The 8327-nt window shown below is 41.9% G+C and overlaps 1 pseudogene; it reads right to left on the bottom strand.

The window, feature by feature from the left end:
• Positions 1–2729: 2729 nt before the first annotated feature.
• Positions 2730–4370, bottom strand: LOC117286353 (annotated as a pseudogene).
• Positions 4371–8327: the final 3957 nt, after the last annotated feature.

Below are 8327 nucleotides of genomic sequence, written 5' to 3'. Positions count from 1 at the left end.
TTGAAGGGCCTCTTTCAGACTGTCTCTGTTCTCATATTATACCACATGTACAGCCATATGCAGAACTGAATCCTGAATTCCCTGGTCTCAGCTAGCCAATGGCAGTTCCCCACGACTGAGACTGAACACAGTCTACAAGGCCTAATTTGAGTTTCCCTACCGTCATGGTTGAACTTCACTCAGTTCTATTACAGGTTTCCCCTGCCCTTTCTTTAAAGATGTTCAAAGTTGGGAGCTCAGAAAATTACCCTTCATGAGAACCTATGCCTCTGCAGAGTTGGTCTAAGGACTGGCCCAATCAGGAGGTTTGAGAACGAGGGGGGGAGGGGGGAAGGTTGTGGGGGTGTTTGCAGCTACCTTCCTTACTGGGTCTGTTGTCGCCCAGTCCGGGAGGTCGCACACCCACCGGGTGATCTCAGGCAGGCAGGCAGCTGAAGAGACCCCCTCCGGGGTCTTTAGGTCCTTGCTGGGTCTGTGTTGTGCAGTCCGGGAGGTCGCGCACCTGCTGGGTGATCTCAGGCAGGCAGGCAGCTGAAGAGGGAATTCATATTCTTGACTACCATCACTTACCACAAATCTCATCAAACTCTGTAAAAATAATGCATTTTTATCAGAAATATTTAGGGCAGATGCTAGCATTCAAATTAGTATCTAAGTCCGAAATCTATCTTTCTTTTTTTTTTCCAGCTTTAATTGAGTTTATTGGTACATTTTAGGGATACAGTACAGTTACATTCATTGTTGGGATCTTGTTCCTCTACATGACAAGTCTTTCCCCCTGTCCCTGCCCTCCCTTCACCCCCTCCTCCCCTCCCCATCTACAAACACCTGTTTCCAACTTTTCATTATCTCACATTTTTTTCTTTTCCCTTATTACCCTTCCCCTACCCATCCCACCTTCCCTACACCTTTACCCCCTTTCTTCCCATTTCTCAATGTCAGAAATCTTATTAGGATCATATGTATTATTGCAGATTATTCACACCAGAGAAACTATTCGGTATTTACACGTGTGCCTTATTTATTTCACTTAGGAGTATATCTTCAATATGATTTGTAATAGCTAAAACTTGGAAACAGCCCATTTGCCCATCCATTGGAAAGTGAATAAAGAAGATGTGGTTTTTCTATAAAATGGAATATTACTCAGCCATAAAGAACGAGAAAATAGATTCATTCATAGGAAAATGGATACATACAGAAATCTATCTTTCTAAAATTTAATTTTATTAGTACTTTTTAGGTATACAATATAATGACATTCATCACTGGAGATTTGTGCCTTTACATAATATATCTTGCTTATTTTCCCCCATTCCACTACCTGCCCGTGGACCACTCCAACCTTCCCTATTTACAAAGACTTTGTTTCCATTTTTTCTTTTTCTCATGTTTATTGCTTTCCTCTTTCCTTTCCCCTACCCCTCCCATTTCCCCTTCCATTTGGTAACATTTCTTCCTATTTCACATTATCTATCATACATTTTGAACTTTATTTACACTTTCAGTTTATCACACCAGAGAAACTATTTGGTATTTACACTTTTGTGTCCTGTTTATTTCACTTAAGAGTATCACCTCAGTGTGCATCTATTTAGCTATAAATGTCTCTAATCAGGAATCTATCTTTAATGGTTAAAATATTCCAACAAACTTTTGAAAGATTTCAAACTTTACCAGAAGAATATAGTTTGTAAAGTAGTTTTAAATGGGAAAGGTAAATAGATAGATAGATAGATAGATAGAATAAATCACCATATTAGCTGAGCATAAATAAGGTCAAGATATGAAAGATAAGTTAACATACAAGTTCTTACTTTTGCATTAATAACAACAAAGACTTAGTATCTATCATAATAGATATAAGCAGGTTTTCTAATTGTGTATTTGTTTCCTCAATTTCTCATATTTTTTTTCTTTTCCCTTATTACTTTTCCCCTACCCTTCCAAAAATATTATTTTTTAGAGATATATGGTCTAGAGAATAATAAAAGTATCATTCTTTTATGCATCTTTCAATTCCATAAATGGATTTTTTTTCTTGGTTTTTTGAGACAGGGTTTCACTATGTAGTTGAGACTGAACTGGAACTCACTGTGTAGCCCAGGCTGGTCTTGAACTCACAGTGATCCTCCTGCCTCAGCCTCCTGAGTTCTGGGATTACAGACTTGCACCACCACTCCCTGCTCTACATGGATGTTTTTTAATTAAAGAGATTGATTAGGTTAAAAGTAGACTGATTTAAGTAGAAATCAGTTCCAGAACCAAAGTTGTTCTCTTGATAGAGTGTCAAAGTTTGTATTTCCAAAGGTTTTTATATTAACCTACTCAAAAAATTTCAAATAGTGTAATCCAGGGAGTCTCTATTTAACAATCTTTTTACTCTACGCTGGCAGTTGGAAAGGTCTCCCACAGTGCTATTAGGGAAAGTTCTCTAGACTCTGATCTGATCCCTATGCTTAGTGTTAAATTGCTGACCTCTAAGGATCGAAGCATGGAGAGGCACAGAACCAGTATTTGGGTGAAAGAGAAAGATGAAAATTAAGTTGGAACATTTGGTTTCTTTTATAACCAAGTCTTAGCTGTACTATAACAAAGTCTCAACCAAGTCCTGACTAGTACTTCCCCTTTAGTAATTAGTATACCATGATTAGACCATGAAAACAATAAAGAAAAACAATCAAAAATACACGAAGAAATAGAAACATGGAATTTTTCACAAGGCCTTGGATCAAAAAAATTTACATGATGATCTTTTGAAAATAATCACTATGTGTGACCTTATTAATACTCAGAGATCAGCACATTGCTTAAAATAAGTCATGTTAACTTACTAATAAAATAGTAAGCAAGCTCACATTTTATAAAGTTCTTGTTTCTTTTGTTAGCACCACTCTCTCAACAGTAGACAAAAATAACACTGCAGGAGTGTCCACCTGGCCCATCTCCATCTCTTGAAAAGTCCTGGGCCCTGGAGGGAGACTGGTCATCAATCTTCTCTGTCGGTATCCCCCCACTCCCTGCAAAGGGTAGGTGTGTGTGGCTGCCAGTGACATTAGGCAATGGAGATAAATCTGGTAGGTTCTGGATCCAAGACTGGGGTTCTTTGTGTACTAGGGAAACTGGCTAACTTGTACTTGCATCCTTCCAGTTTATGCTCTTTTTCTATAAGGGTTTCCTTTCGACAACAAAGAAAATCTGCTAACATTCAAGTGAGTTGCTTCCTATCATCTTTTTCTGCCACCAATCAGCCACTGTAATCTACCAGCAACATAACAAGCACCCTCTACCATTTTAGGAAGCCTTCCTCCAGATTCTGTCTCTGTTATCTTATCTAGTAGAGATACTTACTTCTTGGACTTCAATAGGCAAAGAAGCTATCCTCCGAGGAATTGCTACTGGATTTTCTAGGTCTTTAATGCTCCAAGGAGATGCCGAGTCTGTGGTGGTTCACTTGAAGAGTCCAGAGAGGAACGAATTTCATTGTCATTTGCCTTCATTTGTTCATAAGTTTGCTTCTTATTCTTCTTATCACCATTTAGACCTTGCTTAAGTTGGTCTAATCCATAGTTTTCATAAACAGATCCTTCTTGCCAAACGAGAACCCTCTTCCAAGGTGCTTTCACTAGTTTCACTTGAGACACGCTTTAAAGCCTTCTCTAGAACTGCTGCGAAACCGTTAACTCCGGCTCCTCCTTTTTGCAGTTTTGAATCACAGATTGGCCGGTAGCGAGAAGTACGCTTTCTGCTGGGTTTGTCTTTCTGCAGCTCCAGCTCCCACATGCGCTTGCTGTGGTGGAGCAGCCACAGGGACAAGGCCTGTGGCTCTCCAGCGCTCCGACTGCCTCTCCAGTGCAGCCTCAGAGAAGGCTGACGTCTCTTAAAAACTCGTCCACACCGTCCCGCGCCAAAGGGCCAAGGGGAGGAGCAGAATTTCGTGGCCCTCTTCCACTCACCCACCCTCGTCACGGCTGCCGCCACCGCCACTTCCAAATCCGGCCTCCGACTAGCAAGCCGGCCGGCTGGACTTTCAAGCTGGTCTTTCTTTTCTTCTCTCTTGCGTTTTCTGCCTGCATTGGAAGCTCTGATTATTCTTACTACCACGGAAAAGCATAAACTCTACAGAATCTGCCCTCTCTCTCAACTTGCCTTTCTGGAGGCCCTGTTGTCCATCTCCAGTCTGGTCCAGTTCCTCTCTCATGTACTGTCAGCTTTTATCCTGGAATTTCCACTTACTGGCTTGGATCTGCATTTCCTGGATCCCGTGTCAGGTCCCTTGCCCCGGCAGGACAGGAAAACACCTCAGAGCAGCGTGCACTACGGCAGCCCTGCACCGAGCTCTTCGCACCTACAAGAAATGTACAATAATAGGAAGCAGAAACGCAGGTTCGAGAGAAACCTGGGCCCACCACACTCAGCAATACCTGCAGGCTGGGTTGCCCAGCAGCCACAAGAAACATTCTGTACCCCTACAGACCTCCTCCTCCCCAAGACCCAACCTCCCCCACCTCAAGTCTCAAAAATTTCCCCTCTTCCCCCACGACCTCTTCTCACCTATCCAAACCGCCAGTAAAGGTCTCCTTTCGCCCCGCCCTCATGGCCAACGGTCCTTTTGCCCTTGGCCCACCTGCAGCTAGGCTGCAGTAAACTCTGCTTGTTGCTTTAACTTCGCCCCACTCGGTGGTCTCAGTTGTGCCTCATTTACCCTAACACCGTGTCTTACCCTTTCTTTTTTTGCTCTCTTATTTCTTTGGAAGACCCTGGTAGGAACAAAGAACGGGCAGCAGGGAAGGTAGCATTCAGAAGTGTCGGAGAGAGGACTGGAAGGTGTGGAATGGAAAGGTAGAAGGCATTCCAGACTGGCTTGTCTGCTCTCAGCCATGGCCAGTCGCTGATCTCCCTAGTGGGCGTCCTGCCCCTGCAGGTGGTCGGCGGTCCAGATAGATGCGCAAGGTCAAATCTGGGTTCCCAAAGTGCTGATGTGCAAGAACCACTGCTCGTGTTTACAACCACATATTTTGTTTCTCCTGACCTGTGGACAGATGTGAAAATGGCCAGCCTGGCCAGCCAAAGTAAGCAGAAAGTCTTACAAACCAAACCTTCCTTCTGTTTTAACTGGAACATCGGGACCCAGCTTCACGCCTCCAATATGTTCCAGTCCAAAGGAAAACCTGCTGCTCTGGCCTCTCATTTAGAGCACAGCGTGAAGACTGTGTACCGTGTGTGTGATTGGCTACTTTGGGGCCTATATATCGGGTGCCCCAGCTGTACTGGAGCCCTCTTGGCGTGACTGCATGAGTGCATCCTGCCAGTCTCTGAGTGTGTTCTCTGTGTGCTGCCTCTCTCCCACATGTCATATAATAACCTGTCTAGTAGGTATTATATCAGCTTTGTTTGCAACTAGAGAGAAAGAAGCCCAAGATCACGCAAATACTAAGTGGGAGCAGTAGGGTTGGTTTTATTAACATTTTCTTTTGTTATGAAGTATTTTAAACAAACTGAAACATTCAAAGACTGATGTAGCTGATGCTTCTGTACCCATCTATAGCTCTACAGGATGTTAGTGTGAAGCCTTCCCTGCATCATATTTCTCAAAGAAAATGAAATCCTTAACATAACACAAGCTCTGTGCCTACCTTCCTGATGCATTTCTTTTCCCTCCCTCTTTCTTGTGAGGTCATAACTGAAGTTGGTATTTATTATTACCAACCAAATATTTCTATTAAATGTACTACCAGATATTAAAAACAATCTATAGTATTATTTTGCATACTTTTAAATGTGCAAATGGTGTCAAACTGAATTCTCCCCCTGGATTCTGCTTGAGTGTATTTAGGGTATCCATGGTGATCATAGTGATACAGGAGATGGGGCATGGCAAGGTCGGCTGGGAAAATAAGTAGGACCTGAGAATTACAAGATCCCAGAGCACTAGAACCCAGGATGTAGAACTTCTTGCTGGTTCTCACAAGATGTGGATTGCATATAAGGATGCAGACACCACAAGAAGCCCACTATCGTGACTTCTCATGGTAGCCCACCCTGTGTGTACTTTTATTTTTGCCTTTATATCTTTTTTCTCTCTTGTTTGGCCCAAGTTCACTCTGCAGAGCTGGCTTCTCCCAAACACATTCACCCCTCACTTTTCAAATAAACTTTTGGTACCATTTTTGGCTTGTCTCACCCAATTCTTTGTTTGAGGCAAGAAGGACCTAGAATATTTCTGATGGGTGAGCCATTTCTAAAGGAACTAACCAATAACAATAGATGGTCTTACTTTCAGCTTGCACCGAGCAGTCAGTCTTTGTCAACTGGGACACGAAATAACCACTGGTCTTGGAAGTTCAGTGTTCCATAATCTCTCAGCCTTGATGACTCAAATCTTAAAGATGATTGAAATCTAAATCTCTAACTTTTTTTGAGGGGGGTACAGGGTATCCAACCCAGGAGCTTGCACATGCTAGGCAAGTTCTCTCCCCTTGAGCCACATCCTCAACCCCCTCTTGATTGCTAATGTGGATGTTTGAGTCCATTTCCTCACTTCCTTGGATAAAATTGTAGGCTTTATTATTGGAAGTTTGTCTTGGTCAAGAAAAATTCTTGCCAAACCATTTTGTATTATGAATGAATCATGAACAATATTTTCCACAGTGCCGAGGTGGGGTAGAGGATGATGGAAAATGTAGATCAACTGTAAAGACAATATGACTTTAGAGGCAGATCAGGATCTTCTTCCAACTGCAATGATCCCAAGGTTCTTTTTACCTCAAATGAGTCTCTCCCATTGGCACAGAGAACCATTCTGGTATTGAATCCAATAGGAAGTGGAATGGTTTGGTTTTACTGAGGGCCACTTTTCCTGTTTTGCCTAATATTTTCCATGATTCAAAGAATATAAAATGAAAAATTACAGCTATCTTCATCAGTGATGAGATCTTTGCTTCTAGGATAGTGATGTCTACTACTTTTTGCAGAATTCCAGGACATGCAGAATTTCTGTGAAGATTGAAGCGTTCTTTGCCTTGGGGCGGAACAGTCATCAGTGGCTACTGAGGAGTTGAAGTTTGGCTAGTGTGACTAAAGAACCTATTTTAAATTTCATGTAATTTAAATTAGAATAACCTGCCAGGGATTTAGCTTAGTGGTACCAGCAGCCTGCCTTACAAAACACAAGGTTCTGAGTTTGATCCCCGGTACCCCTCAAAAATTAAAATAACCACATGTGGCCAGTGACTACTGTATTGGACAGCACAAGTCTGGGGGATTTATACAATATGTGTTGGGCAGTTTCAACAAATCTTAATGAGTTCACATTAAGTCTCGAGGGATTTTGTTTGCCCTTTCTTTTCCCCAATCCAGAGTTAATCTAACAAACTGGATAGTTTAGACTATTTCACTTGCTCAAATACTACTGTACATGATATTATTTCTCCAAGAGTTTTTGCTAATCTGGTGTTTGTAGTCAGCTAGCTTTGTGACTTTGTAGGTGTTGAAGAGCACCAGGCATTGATGGCACATCTGCTGGCATTGTCATTGCCCACCATTGGCACTCAGTGCATGACCTCATTCCCCTGCTCCTTCAGTTCTGCTTTCTTTAAATTCAAGTTGTCTCTGGCCTCCCTCTTCCAGGACAGACTCAGTCTGGAAGATAAGCTGAGGAGAGCAGGATCTATCCAGTTCCTGATGCCAATCCTGGTTCTAGATTTGTCCAATCCAATTTTTACTTAGGGTTAGGGTTTTTGTTATTTTGGAATAATTTTACATTTATGGAAATGTTCCATGTGGAAAAATGACACAAAGAATCTTCTCCCAGATTCCTGCATGTGAATGTTATTAACATTCTGCTACAGTTTCTTTACTATAGAAACATCTCTCTATATCTACATCTTTGTATCTACTTCTATCTCTCTCTCTATATATACATATTTATAGCTGTATCTCTTTCCAGATGTGTATGTATGTGTGTATTTATCTCCTCCTAAACAGGTGTATTCTCATGTATAACTATAGTAAAATGATAAACCATAAAACTAACATGAATAAAATACTATTATTTAGTTTACAGATCTTATTTGAGTTTTTCCAGTTGTTCCAATAATCTTCCTCCTCCTCCTCCTTCTCCTTCTTTTTTGTATCAGGGACTGAACTGAAGACCTTGGTGCTTGCAAGGCAGGTGGTGGCACTACTGAGTTAAATCCCAAGCCCCCAATAATGTTATTGTAATAACAATGGAATCTTCCTTCCTTCCTTCCTTCCTTCCTTCCTTCCTTCCTTCCTTCCTTCCTTCCTTCCTTCCTTCCTTCCCCCTCTCCCTCCCTCTCTCTCTC

The sequence above is a fragment of the Fukomys damarensis genome, unplaced genomic scaffold (genome assembly GCF_012274545.1).
Source record: "Fukomys damarensis isolate Sample0158 unplaced genomic scaffold, DMR_v1.0_HiC HiC_scaffold_2, whole genome shotgun sequence".
Lineage (NCBI taxonomy): Eukaryota > Metazoa > Chordata > Mammalia > Rodentia > Bathyergidae > Fukomys > Fukomys damarensis.
Note: the sequence above shows the minus strand (reverse complement) of the source record. Positions and strands in the feature narration are given on the sequence as shown.